Raw genomic sequence first — 15,100 nt, forward strand, 5'->3', positions numbered from 1 at the left:
ATATTCCTTATAGCAGCTTGTAACTGTCTTCTCTTTTCACCATACGTATCTGAGAAGAGCCTGCCTTTGTTGTCCTGAGGGCACAGTGCTAGCTCAGGTACGACTTTCCTCCCTGACCCCAGGTGGTTTTCTAGGGGACTGTGTCACCTGCTCTGTCATTTCCCAGCCTGTACTGACTAACAAGGTTGTACCATCCTGGGTGCAAGACTTCATATTTAGCTTTTACATTTATATATTTTATATTATTTCTATTTTTAATATATATACATAATGGGAAGAGATGAATTATTGATACTTTTTTTTTTTTTTTTTTTTGTAATTTATTGTATGACATGTTAAAACACACTGCCCAGGAGGATTTTAATAGAATGATGGAAGAGTTCAGGACAAGAGGAATGTGCTTGCTGAATTTTTATTGTGATATATTTGTCAAGGGCTGGGTTAGAACATAGACTTAAAACTTAATCTTTCATAGACTGGCATTGTAATTAGAGACAATATTGCAACAGCGAAGTTGCAAGTTACAAGAATTTTTGGGTAAAGAATTTTTTGTTTGTCCAGCTGGTAGTGCAATGTGACTCCAAGGATACTACAGCATTGCAAATAGATGCATGATTATTCTTATTGTTAATGAAACTGTTGTTTTATCATTAAGAGTAGGGGCAAAATGTTGTCACTCATTCCACCTGGTAAACGCTATTTGTTTTGTCTTAACTCAGATCAAGATAGTGAGCTTACTGCAAACATGAGAATCTGTCTTCATTTCTAGTTTAAAATGTCTCACAAGTACTTTAAATCAATGCATTGTATTGTAGAAAGAAGTGCCTGAAAAAGGGATTCCCATCATCTAGGAAATTTTATTTCCTATCTCATTGTTCCCCAAAATAAGAGTAAAAAGCCAAAATGTCATTGCCCAATACCAATTTATTTTCAGTCCTTATGCTACCTGTAAGCTAATATCAAGACTTCCATTTATTTCAGTAGTACAAGAACTTTTCATTCTTACAAAAGGCAGCTAAGCACCACACAACCATTTGCTCCCTCCCTCCCTCTACTTACTCCTGCAGTGGGATGGGGGGGGAGAATTGAACAAAAAACAAACAAACAAACAAACAAAACAAAACAAAAAACAACAACAACAAAAAAGGGGTAAAAACTCACAGCTTGAGATAAAGACAATTCAATATGGCAGAAAATGAAAGGATAATAATAACAATAATAATGATAAAAGAATATACAAAGCAAGTGATGTACAACATAATTGCTCACCACCCGCCAAACAAACTAGTGGCTGCTCACCACCCTGACTCCAACTCAGTGTTATTACTCTGCATGACGCTATATGGTATGGAATATCCTTAGGCCAGTCTGGGTCAGATGTCCTGGTTCTGTCCTCTCCCAGCTTCTTCTGCACCCCCAGTTTCCTCGCTGGCAGGGCAGCACAAGAAGCTGAAAAGTCCTTGACTCAGTGTAAGCACAGCTCAGAAATAACTAAAACATCAGCATGTTATCAGCATTATTCTTGTCCTAAATCCAAAACACAGCATCGCGCCAACTAATAGGAAGAAAATTATCCCAGCCAAAAATAGGACAAGTACCCAAAACTAGAATCCTTGGAGTGTGATGATTTTTATTAACTGAAATTCTCCATTTAGTCCAGCAGTAAAAGTCCTAACATTGACTTGATATTACTACACGATTCTTTCTCTAAATTTTATAACTGACTTTGTTTTCTTTCATAGCTGACTTTGTTTTCTTTCATAGCATGGACCTTGTGGTTCACTTTCTTCCAACCCCTTTTTTTTTTTTTTAATATATATATAATACATTAAAAAATCCACCATAGAAATTGGTTTGACTGAATTCCTCAGACAAATTTATATTATTTAAAGGTAAATAAATCTGTTGCATAAAATGCATAAAAGTTATGAAGTGTCCAGATGGAGCTTTCCACCCATGAAAGAAGTAATCAGCATTTTGCTTAGCAACCAATCTTTAACTATGCTAGTTAACCTTGAAGGTGGAAACAGAAGTGGAAGATCTGCTGCTTAACTAGATTAGAATTGATTGGTTCCATAAAATGTCTTTGAATAAAAGGTGATAAATAACCTAACCTTTGGAAGATATCATACAAATAAAGTATATTTTAAATGATTTTTTCATCTTGAAGGTGTTTGATCAATCACTTTGTGTCTTGCTGACATACATTGTCAGCAAGATATTTCATTTTTTTAATAGTTTTGATACTCTTTTCAAAGGAAGCAATTGATGGGGAGGAAATAATAAGGTTGTTGTTACTTCAGGTAAAGAAAAAGCATAATTTCAAATATGAGAAACAGCAATATGATAAACATGCCAAGCTGTTAACCAAGCACTCTTCTTAGTTCAATTTGTTTTTCTAAAAATATACAGGCTTGGTGAAAACTATGATATTCAGAGCAAATCTGGGGAGGGAATTGTTGTGGTTTAATCCAGCAGTCAGCTAAGCACCACATGCCATTGGGTTACTCCACCTGCCTTTCCCCTCCCCTCTTCCCCAAGTGGGATCGGGGAGAGAGTTGACAAAAAGGGTAAAATACTCCTGGATTGAGATAAAGACAGATTAGTAGGACAGAAAATGAATAGATGATAGTAGTAACAATAGTAGTAGTAGTAGTAGTAATAGAATATACAAAACAAGTGATGCACAACGCAATTGCTCACCATCCATTGGCTGATGCCCAGCCTGTCCCCAAGCAGTGGCAGCCCCACCCTGGCCAACTCCCACCAGTCTTATTGTTCCAGATGATGCCACATGGTATGGGATATCCCCTTGGCCAGTCTGGCTCAGCTGTCCTGGTTGTCCCCTACCAGCTCCTTGGGCAACCCCAGCCTTCTCACTGGCAGGGTAACGTGAGAAGCTGAAAAGTCCCTGACTAAGTGTAAACACTGCTTAGCAGTAACTAAAACATCAGTGTGTTATGAGCATTATTCTCATCCTAAATCCAAAACACAGCATCATGCCAGCTACTAGGGAGAAAATTAACTCTATTTCAGTTGAAACCAGAGTATTATCACAGCAGAAATAGACCAATGGAGCAATTAATTTTCCTGCTACAATTAGTGGTAACAGAGAGGTATTTTCAGAGAGCAAGTCATCTCATTCCCAAAAGATGTTTAACATAAGGAGGCTGAATGACCTGTCCAAATATCTTATTTATTTATAGATTGAAAAAAGGAATGGGATTCATCTCATGAAATGAGGATATCTACATTCTACCATATGATTTACCACAACCTGAAATAGTCTAGCACAACTTCTGTATCTCATGTATCTGTATGTATATGTATAATGTGTATATATATATAATGTATGTATATGTATAATGCTTCTGTATCCTTCTGCTCTGTATCTTTCAATTGACTTTATGAACTTTGTTTGACTCTATATCTCAACTGTTAACAACACACAGTGAGATTATTTACAGCATTGCTCTTTTAGATGTGGTCAACCTGATTGCTATTTCCATCAAATTGACTAGAGCTTCTAATACAAAAGGGTAATGACAAATTTTATTGAGTCTTTGGAATTCAAATGAGAACAATTGTCATAATCATAATAAAGAAAAAAATAATAATACATCATCTTCTAAAATTCATTCCCCCGTATTTGAAGCAATGAAAACTATGAAGACAAACTTTATGTATAATGACATGGTAATGACTTTCATTTTCACATTTTCTCTGTTTTAATATGAAATGTATGTATTAAAAACTATTCCAAATATTTGAGTTATAAGAACTCGGGAAATTCCAAGTGACATTGATGGCCTCTTTTACAGACAAGAAAAGAATAATATGTTAGTGAAAAAGTTCAATCAAAGCTAATGGAAACATTAAATTTTAAGTAAGCAATGTCTATGACAGTTTGGTCCATTATGATCCAGTTTGATCCTAAAAAGAGCTGGAAGAAGTTATCACTGGAAACAGTGAAGAAGTATGGCACTAATCTGAAATTTGTCAAAATCAGATTCGGCACCTTACTGCAAACACTTTTTTTCCAAAGAATGTTATGTTACAGTTTCAGCATTTGGGCCTATTTGTGATAAGCCTGCATTCAAATCTACTCAAGCCAGGTAGCTGATACTGTACTTCAGTGTGGTGGTTTTACCATGCTGGGCAGCTAAACCCCACAGCCGCTCTCTCATTCCCCCTCCTTTAGATGAGGAGGGGGAGAAGTAAAGCAAAGAACAACTCACAGGTTGAGATAAGGATAATTTAATTAAAGGGAAATAATAATAAGAATTAAATAAAGTCTACCATGAACCAAACAATTTAACTAAGGGGAAATAAAAAGGGAAAGGGGAAAAGGGAGGGGAAAAGGAAAAATAAAAAGAAGGGAGGAAAACAAACAAACAAAATAAATGAAGGCTATATGGAAGTGCAGAGGAAAGAAATTACTCTCTACAAATGAGCGATGATTGACCACGTCCTTGAAGCAAGGCCTCAACGCACGCAGCCGGTGTTCGACAGGAGGACCGACGTTTTCCCAACGAGAGCCCACCCCTCCCCTCTTCCTCCTGTTTCCACCTTTTATTGCTGAGTGTGACATCACATGGTATGGAATATCCCTTTGATTGGTTTAGGTCAGCTGCCCTAGTGATGTTTCTCTTCTCACTTTTTGCCCACCCCCTAGGAGGGTTAGAGAAAGGCCCAATGCTGTGCCACTGCTGCTCAGCAGTAGACACAATGCTGGTGTGATAACACTGCTGTTCCAGCTACAAGTACAGAGTACAGCACTGTATGGGCTGCTGCAGGGAAAGTTAACATTCCAGCCAGACCCAGTACATTCAGTCAAAGTACAGTTTGTTTTGACGGTTTAGGTTTACGTGACCTCCTCATAGATGTTACAATTGTCTTTGCTGGAAAGCCTGGTGTTGATACCTAGCAATATTTTACTTTAAGTGACTATAACTGTCAGGTAGCACTTGAACTCTAGAAATGACAGAATATGGGAGAAAAGCCAAACAGGCTGTCTTCTACTGACTTTATGCTGAACATCCAGAAGTTAAGCCTTTTTAGTTTTCAAAGATCTGATTCTCATGCATTTGACTGAAAGAAACTATATGATACCAAAATCATCTTCAACCACACCATTTGGTAGCAGCTCGTAATCTTACAGTAGCTAAGTGTCATGAAAGCCAATTTAATAATTAATTCAGGTGTTTAGGACATCCATTGTATGTCTCTCTGATGCTATCCACATAGTTTATCATTCAAGAGTCTCCTTTGGTCTGATTTTTATTTCATACTTAAGAACTCTGATCCAGGACCTCCTCAACTGATAGGAAATCTGCATACTAACAGTAAAATCATGTTAAGTGTGAAATATGGCTTCCCCATTTCTGATCCAAGAAAAATAATCATAATTCTCCTTTCCCTTGCTGAAACTTAACAGTCTGCCAGGTGGCAACCACAATTTCAGAGACATATGCTTGAAAGGCAAAATGTCTATCCAGTCATCCTGAGACAATTGCCTTCAAAAATGTGATTCCAATGATAACTATATTGGATTTGGAGCTGCACAGCAAAATAGAACTCATGGTCTCAGAGGCTTTTAAAAAACATTTGGCTTGATGCTAGAATCACTCTGTGCTAGCAAATAGTTTGTTTTCTCTCTCTCCTTTTTTTTTTTTTTCTTTTTTCTTTTTTCTTTTCTCACATCTAAAGTGTCCCCAGAGTAGATGGGGCATTGTTTCTTCATTTTAAAGATGCAATTAGAAGCAAAGTAAATAAAGATTCAGACATCTGGACTAGCTCTGAGCCAAAATTCCTGATGTCTTTTCTAACACACTTATCCTTCACATCTGCTGTAGGGTAAAAAATAAGGAAAAGCAAACCAAGCAGTCCATCCCTACCCCCTCCAGATACATGCACATGGAAACTTGCACATCGAAACAGTAGGTCTACAGGACCTACCATTCCTGTTGGCCTTCTGGACATGACACCAAGGAGTGAGAAGGGTCTCCTGGACTTCACTGTGATTTCATTCAGACACAATGTATTGATCCTTCCAAACTCCTTATGTAATACACAAAGGATGATCTATATGGGCTTAATAAATACAAATGACAGATAAAAATAAGACAGGGGCCATTTTATGCTTCATGGTCTTCAGTCAGTGGATAGCCCCTACATAACTGTAGACCTGTGGTAGCCAAGAGGGACCTTGCAAGCCATGGGGTGGGAAGCTTTGGGAATTTGTATAGTCCAACAATGCACACATTCACACTTTTCTCCCAAGAACTGAGTGTCCATGTCTGTAACAGAATTATTTTTTTCCCCTCTTGAAATCTCTCTCTGAATGGGTCTGTAATGTTTCAGCCATAACAAATTTCATCTGTCCCTTGGATTAGTGTTTATGCTTAGTTCAGGTGAAGAGAAGTTCAGAGTCCAGAGTCTGGAAATTATCTTCCAGCCTTGTACACGTCACCAGTAACCAAAGAGACCGATGCATTTCCCATTCAAAAAAGCACAAAGAATAAGAAGATCTTGGAAAGAGTATTCAAAGGAGGCGTGCAAAAGCAGAGAATATTCAGAGCTTTCACTTTACAGATTCTTTAGACTGAGATGGCTCTATCTTTGTGACCACTTCAGGCTTCACAATTTTACATCACTAGCAACCCCCTGTTCAGTGCACAGGAAGGTTAGCTGAGTTTATTTGGTTTTATTTCTCCAAGCTAGTCACCTACAGTTTTTCAAGACAAAGCCTATTACTGATTTTCAAGGTCTTTTCCAACCTATGTGATTCTATGATTCTATATCTAGCTTTCTTGGGCTAATTAAGTGTACATAGATGATCTCTTCTCTTGTCAGTAACTTGAGTAATCCACAAGTTTCAGGAAAGGAAGTGAAAATATTTAATCATAAAACAGAATTAACGGAAAATGATTTTTCTTGCCTTCAGTCATACAATATTGTCTTATTTTCATGACGCTCAGCATTCTTCGCAGCTAAAATTCAGAACTCTCCATTGCAAGTGATGCTTTTAGTAGTGAAGTTTATCCGCTGTAGATTTAAAAGAAAAAAAAAAAAAGAGAGAGAGAGATAAAAAGTGAGAGCAGGTGCTCCTGACTCCAACTGCTATTACCAGCTGAAGTATTTCATATTTCTGATGCATCCATCTGTGTGGCCTTACCTCAGGTGATTAGTGAGTTTAAAAGATGTGACATTTGCAGCTTACTGATGTTACATACTGGCCAGTACCATATCAATCACTGCTGCTAGACACAAATGCGGCCTGTCATCAGAAGACATCTCTTTTCCCAAAGCAGTTTTATGTCAAGATGAGAGCAGTGTGCTCCTGCCTGAGCTAAGACAGATCAACTCTGCTGAAGTCCATAGAATTATGCAAAAGTTAAACTAGGTTACATTGACCTATATGTGGTAAATCCTCCTTTCATCTATTCCCTTGTAAACTCAGTGTGAATACAGTGATCTTAGTGATGCTACTGCAGTATTATACTACTGCACTGGGGGTGTGCATATGAACTTAGCTTCATGTGTTACTACTGTAACTAAATGGATTTTTTTTTTTTTAATGTACTCTTGTTACAACTGGGAAGCACTGATTATAGGAATGTAATATTTTAAACAGCATCTACATCAGATTTCCCTAAAATATCAGCTGAAAGATTTGTGCTGTTAAGAAGTCTCCCATTTCATTTAAACTTTTGATATCCATTGGAGAACAAGTCCTACGAGGAGCGGCTGAGGGAGCTGGGCTTGTTCAGCCTGGAGAAAAGGAGGCTCAGGGGCAACCTTATTACTCTCTACAGGTACCTTAAAGGAGGCTGTAGCAAGTTGGGGGTTGGTCTGTTCTCCCATGTGCCTGGTGACAGGACGAGGGGGAATGGGCTTAAGTTGCGCCAGGGGAGTTTTAGGTTGGATGTTAGGAAGAACTTCTTTACTGAAAGGGTTGTTAGACACTGGAACAGGCTGCCCAGGGAAGTGGTGGAGTCACCATCCCTGGAGGTCTTTAAAAGATGTTTAGATGTAGAGCTTAGGGATATGGTTTAGTGGGAACTGTTAGCGTTAGGTCAGAGGTTGGACTCAATGATCTCGAGGTCTCTTCCAACCTAGAAATTCTGTGATCTGTGATTTGATAAAGGCTTTGACCTCCTTGGGTGGTTGGTTAACCTTCCTGGAAATGTTAATGTTATTGGCATCTAGATACCTGAATTTTTTGACTGTCTCATGACTGAATTAGTACACCCAAACTTCTGCATTTCTCCCATTGTGCAATAGAAATATTAATATCTATGGTGGGTTAACCTTGACTGGTTGCCAGTTGCCCATCAAGCTGTTCTCTCACTCTTCCTCCTCAACAGGACAGGAAGACAAAATAAGATGAAAAACTCACGGGTCAAAGTAGAGATAAGGAGATCATTTACCAACTACTGTCATGGGCAAGACACTCAATTTGGGGGAGATTAATTTAATTTACTGCCAATTTGAAAAATAGAGTAGGATAGAGAGAAAAAAAGATAAAACTAACAGCTTCTCCCCTTCACCCCCACCCCCTTACTACCCCTTCTTCCCAGTCTCAACTTCATTCCCAATTCTTCTACCTCTCCACAAATCTAGTCAGTGAAGTTTTGAGGTATTATTTCTGCTTGATGGTTATTTGCTGACAGTCATGTCCCAGTAGGTACCTCAGGCCCAGAGTCATGTTAACATGATGTTTTCCATGTGTTAGTTTTCTCAGGCCAGGGTGCACCCTGATGCACCCCTGAATTAATTCATCTCACCTGTCCCAGAGTTTGACTTCTGTTTTATGAGGACAAGGAGGGCCTGCAGAGCATTTGGATCAGCATACTGATCTGGAAAAGAGAAAGTCCAAAACAATTCAGGAACATGGATGTGCATCAACCATACAACATGAAAGACTCCATAACCCTATAATCTCCCTTCATACTCAGTGGAGAAATACCACCACCACCAGTTATGGTTGGTGATCTAATCAGACAAAAACTGAGTGATTCTTTGGGAATGCATTAATGAAGAAGGAACCTAGGGTGACCGGTCATCTTAGTTAGGAAATTCAGTGTCTGAATTTATGGAAGATAAATACTATCACTTTGTTAAATGTTAATGTTAGAGCAAATTCTCAACTGTTTAAGTGGGTATATTCTTACCACAGTGTTTTATCAACCATGAACACAATTAGTCCTATTCATTTCTGTAGGGTCTTTACAGTAGCTCATTGGATACCTCTCTAGAGAAACGGTGTTTGTTCATAAATTGTATGCATTTCTCCTAGAGTTTTAAAGCTTTCTAGTCTTGCAGCTCTGAAATATTTATAGCTGCTTGTAATCACTCAAATGCTTTTTTGGGAATCATTTAAGCTGTTGTTTTAAAAATGTATAACTATGGCTTGCTTTACAGTTATTTCTCAGTTTAGATTCAAAATATCTTTCTTCCACTACTTGCTTACTCACTCAACCTTAGGGTTAGGAGTGGGAAACAGAAGAGAGATCCTAGGCTGACACAAATTGACACTTAGTCAATTTGCTTTTAAGACTAGTAATACTGAGGCAGTGATTATGTCTCTTTGTTGTTGTTGTTGTTGTTGTTGTTGTTGTTGTTGTTATCAGTAAGAGCTTGAGAGATTGGAAGAGGATTCACTGGATTTGACTTTTTTATTTTTTTTATTATTATTATTTTTTTCCCTCTGGTTGCATTTTGCAGTATATAAAGCTCTCCTTGCAGCCGAAAATGCCTATCCTGTCTGCTCACACTCTTTCTCACTCCATCAGTCTGAAGTACTCAGATAAAACATTACAGAAGAGGATGGTGGGAAAAGAGAATACTGAAATAATTATTGATTGGCTGTTTTGACATAACTGGCAATCTTCCTAGTCTTGCATCTTAGTTTCAGTTCATTTCCAGGTGACATATCAATATAAAATATATGTAATAACAATAATGATAGAAAATTATAACAATTTTATGAAAATGATGATGATGATGACAGTATCAATAATATCACATTGTACTTAGCAATGTTATAGTTTACAGCATTTTATATAAATGTCACTATTATTATCTCTGTGGCTTTTTAAATGGATAGTGAATCCAAGAAATAAAGAAAATAGTGTGTTCAAGGTCACTCCACAAAGCAACGGAAAAGCTATGAACACAAATCAGGTTTCCTGAATCCCAGGCCAGCTTTTTAATGTATGGCAAGAATGCTTCTAGATAGCAGGCACTTAAGAGAATGAAATACCAGTGCATTAAATGAAAAGCATCACATTAAAAATTTTTGCTTTTCAGATTTTATGGACTATTCACTTTTATGAAATCCAGAAATTTACATTTATTTCCAAGACAAAAAGGAAAAAGAAATGACACTCCATGACTGTTACTATTCATAAACTTTTCTGGCACTATTTTTTTTTGAATAAAAAGCATCGGGAGACTCGTACAAGTTGGATGCATAATACATAATACATGGTATACATTATAATTACTAGAGGTATTACTGTATTCATACGAACTGAAGGTATGGCTATGTATGCATAGACTGGCTAGTGGACTCAACTACTGGCTCTGTCTGCCTGCCCCGTCACAAACTAAAAGATTATGTGAGGTAAAATCTCAGCTTCTTGTATCTCGATATAATCTGAATGAGGACATCTCACTCTTCCACTGAGGGAGGCAGGTATCACCTAACAACACAAACTATTCATCATTAAATGGCCAGCAGTTGTATTTTAGCAGCATTAGAGTTTCTGAAAGTATCTCATAATCTAGCTTTGTGCATTGGTTTGCTAAGTATCACTATGCTTTTGCATGAAGATCTCAAAACAAACAAACCAAAAACAAAACAATACAAAGCAAAAAACTCCTTATCTGATGGCCTCAAAAGTTAAATAAATGCTAATTTGTATGCAATGTTCTTTGTCTAGAGGTGATCCCAGTTTGCCAATTATTAACATTACTTTTGATTAGTTCAGCAAATCTCGAAGGAGACATGTTGCATTAATAATGAGCTGTAGGCATTAGCAGTACATGTGAAGATCTTGCTGTACTCTCTGTGGGTAGTCCCACTGAGAATATTTGTAGAAAAGCAGAATAAATAAGGAAACTTTTAAAATGCCCTAGATTCTAATGACTTGGAGAATTTGGGGCACTTACACTTTTTAAGATCTTTATATTTTTTTCTAGGATGGTGAAAGGAAGCGGAATTAAAGCTGTTTAAAAAGGCCCAAAATAATGAGATTATCTTTGCAACTTCACATTAAAATAATCTAATTTTTGAAGCTAACTTTACAAATAAACAGTGGGTAATATTTTCCACTCGTTTTTTATTTTATTTTTATTTTTTTCAGGAATCACAGATTTTTCTCAGAAATTTAAACCATTTTGCTGCAGGATTTCATGAAGGACCATGGATCACTGCAGTAGAGACTGCATGTGATCACTTCCGCTGGCAGTCCTTCCCAGCTGTTAATTACTTCTACACTATGAAATGTTCATAGTTAGACTGCATGAATAATTGAACTATGTAGCCAAACAGTCTGAAATAGACAGATTGCATGAAAGTGAAAAACCTAAATGTGTGTGTGATGTGTGACAAAATATTCCATTCAATGAAAGATGATTTGTTAATTACTTATTTATCAGCATATTTAAGAATATGAAGAATATAAGATGAATGAGATTTACAAATGAAAATAAATATTTCTTTTTTTTTTCTTCCTTTTTTTTTTTCAAAAAGTTTTTAATTTTCTCTTTTTCATTTTTAGAATTTTTTTTTTGTCCCTTTTGTGCTTGTGTATCCTCACTTAGGTCATACAGTGGGCATAGGAGTAGTTCACTGATAAATGGTGTTCAGGGATGGAACTGAACAGAGGACACAGAAAGACTGAACACAGTATGTTTTCTATAGAAAAAAAAAAAGTAAATAAATAAAGGTGAGGGATATTTTAAATAATTTCAAATCTTCCCTTCCCTTCCCTTCCCTTCCCTTCCCTTCCCTTCCCTTCCCTTCCCTTCCCTTCCCTTCCCTTCCCTTCCCTTCCCTTCCCTTCCCTTCCCTTCCATTTTCATTGTTGTCTGTTGTGAGAAAACATGCATGCTAATTAAGACCTGAAAATATCTTCCAAATTATTTTCTTCCAAATTTAATTATATCAAAATTATGTTCTTAGTTTGCATTTTTAAAACAAGTTGGCAAGGTTTGGGCTGTGATAGTTACTTTTCTTTGTATAAACTTACACGATGCTATGTTTTGGATTTTTGATTAAAATAGTGGTGATAACACAGTGTTATTTTTTAAGTTGTTGCAGACAAAGTGCACAGAGAGCCAAGGACTTTTCAGTTTCTTGTTCTGCCCTGCCAGTGAGGAGGCTGGGGGTGTACATGGAGTTGGCAGGGGACAGAGCCAGGACAGCTGACCCAGACTGACCAAAGGCTGACCCATAACATGCTCAGCAATAAAGAATGGTGAAAGGAAGGAGAAAGAGGGGGGATAGTTGGCGTTTTGGTGTATGCCTTCCCAAGAAACCATTGCATGAAATGAACCCTGTTTTCCTGAAAGTGGCTGAACACCTTCCAGCTGATGAAAAGTAGCAAATGACTTCCTTGTTTTGTTTTGCTCATAAGCAAGGATTTTGCTTTACCTAGTGAACTGTCTTTTTCTCAACCCATGAATTCTCACATTTCCACCTTTCTGATTCTCTCCCCCATCCCACCTGGAGAGAATGCGTGAGAGTCTGTGTGGTGCTCAGCTTCCTGCTGGAGTAAAACCACAAAAGTTAGTAAGAGGAAGTTTTAATGTGAAAACTAAAAAGTCAAGGTAGAAATTAAATACTTTGTAGACAAAAACTAAATGAAATTTCCTATGCCAAAAGATTGAACAAGACCTTCAGCAGTTTGAAGAATGATTCCCAGGGAAAGGAACAATTATATAAGAAGATTAGATGTGATTTTTCCAGTTTATAGTAAGCAGCATAATTTTATCTAATTCATTGCTTTTCTTCTAATTCAATTTAGGATTAAATTAGGTTCTTCATTTCACCAATGTATATCTGAATTAAATAAAAAGGTTTGGACTTCCCTATATACTAAATTTTCTATTATATGAGCTAATGCAGAGATACAAAACACCAGTCAAGATCTGTAAAATGAGCTAATACTTTTAAAGGTGAAGAGTTTGATTGTTTTCTCACTGTTCAAGATCTGTAAGTACCAAAGTTTAAAATACCACAGTAAAATAATAGTTTAGTATGTGTGTGGATGTTGTATGGTCTACCACGATGACATAACTGTTTTATTAAAAAAGACACAAAATAATTTACTGATTAAATATAGAAAAAAAAAAGCTACTAAAAACAGTGTAAGGTGTAAGCAGTTTTGAATCAGAATGCTGTTAGAAAATGTTCTTACAAATTTATGCCTTTAACTTACAACAAAATATTTTTTTTTCCTTTAACCATTGGATCTACTTTAATGTCATAGAAATGGACGGATGAATAAATGAATTGATGAGAATCCAAATATCCCATTATACTTCCATTCACAGAATAAAATATACTTATTTCAACCAAGCATGTATACTCTAGAAGTACATTGTATGGTACATTATAATAAAGCAGCAACAATAAATCTAAGGCTGTGATTATTTTGGTCAGTATAATTTGTCATTTTCTGTGCTCATTCTCCAATGACTTTAAGATTCTCATTGCCTCTTCTGCACATAAATCAAAATATATGCTTTTCCCTAGTTTTATATTTTGTTTCTTTAAATAAGTTAATGTAGACTTTGTGTTATAAATCAAATAAAAAATATATATATATAGTTGGTGCCCCTCACTTGGGAAATAGATTGAATTTGTAAGGAACAGGCCAGAGTCTGTTAACAACAATTTGGTTGGGGTGGCTAGTCTTGCAATGAATAGGTCTGCTAATGCAACTGAACCTTAAACCTTGAATCTTATTTTCCAAAAGAAGTGTGACATCAAAAATTTTCACTGCCATACATAAGCATGTGAGAGAGAATTTAAAATCAATTAAAAAACAATAGCTTGAAGAAAGGTAGATTACTACCCATAAATCACCTAATATGGTATAGACTCCCACAAATCCTATCATAGTAAATTCCAGGATCACCTGCATGATTCTTTGTTTGTGTTTTCTCAAGTGAAAAGGCAGAATTAAGGCTTTTTATATGCTGGGACTTTCAAAAGCTCTCCGGTGCCTAACTTCCATTTTAATTGTTCTGCATTTTTAAACACCTAAATATATTCAGACATCTGCTTCAAAATCCTTTGTCTTTGTGCCCATTGCTTATATTCTCCTTAAATATAATAGCCAAACACTTTGCAGTCACTAATAGATTTTTTCCCTGTAAGAGAGGGAAGTACTCTCACAGCTCCAATAGTCTGAGAATAGAGTCTGTAATAGATTCAGAGACTTTCCCAGGGTCACACAGAGAGTCTGGGATGAAGCCAAAAAGTGAACTCATGCTCTTCAAATTCAATCTACTGCTTTAGCTGTAAAACCACCACACTGGTCACCCCTTCTTTGTTTCGGAAAGAACGAGTATGAGCAGACAGGATGATGGTTTAAACATACTTTTGTCTCCTTTTCATTATTGTCTGACTTCTTCCTTAATTATTTCACTCCTTGTGCTAATATGCAACAGATTGTCTTGAACATGATATGGTCCACTAGAATCTCACTCCACTGCAACTTCATTACTTGGCAATTGTAATTGTAATGCTTCGTTTGTCTTTGATGTAACTTCATAAGTGACAATTTTGAGACTGTATGGAGAATAGCTTAATGTTTCTGCAGTGCCTAATGTATCACATTGTATTACTGCACTTAACAGAGTTGCTGCTCATGCATTTTTTCACAATGCTTTACAGTGAGAGTTGAAGGCTAAGTAAACAATTATCCCTGTGGAATAGGATTCAGGCACTGACTTGGGACTTGCTGTGGGAAAAAGTTCACATGAGGCAAGATGAGATTAAGACAATGAAAAAAAATAAAAATGAAAAGGACTAAAACTAAAAAAGATTTATTGTTATTTGGGAAATCTCAAGGCCATGGAT

The sequence above is a fragment of the Netta rufina genome (genome assembly GCF_964035555.1).
Source record: "Netta rufina genome assembly, chromosome: 4".
NCBI classification, from domain to species: domain Eukaryota; kingdom Metazoa; phylum Chordata; class Aves; order Anseriformes; family Anatidae; genus Netta; species Netta rufina.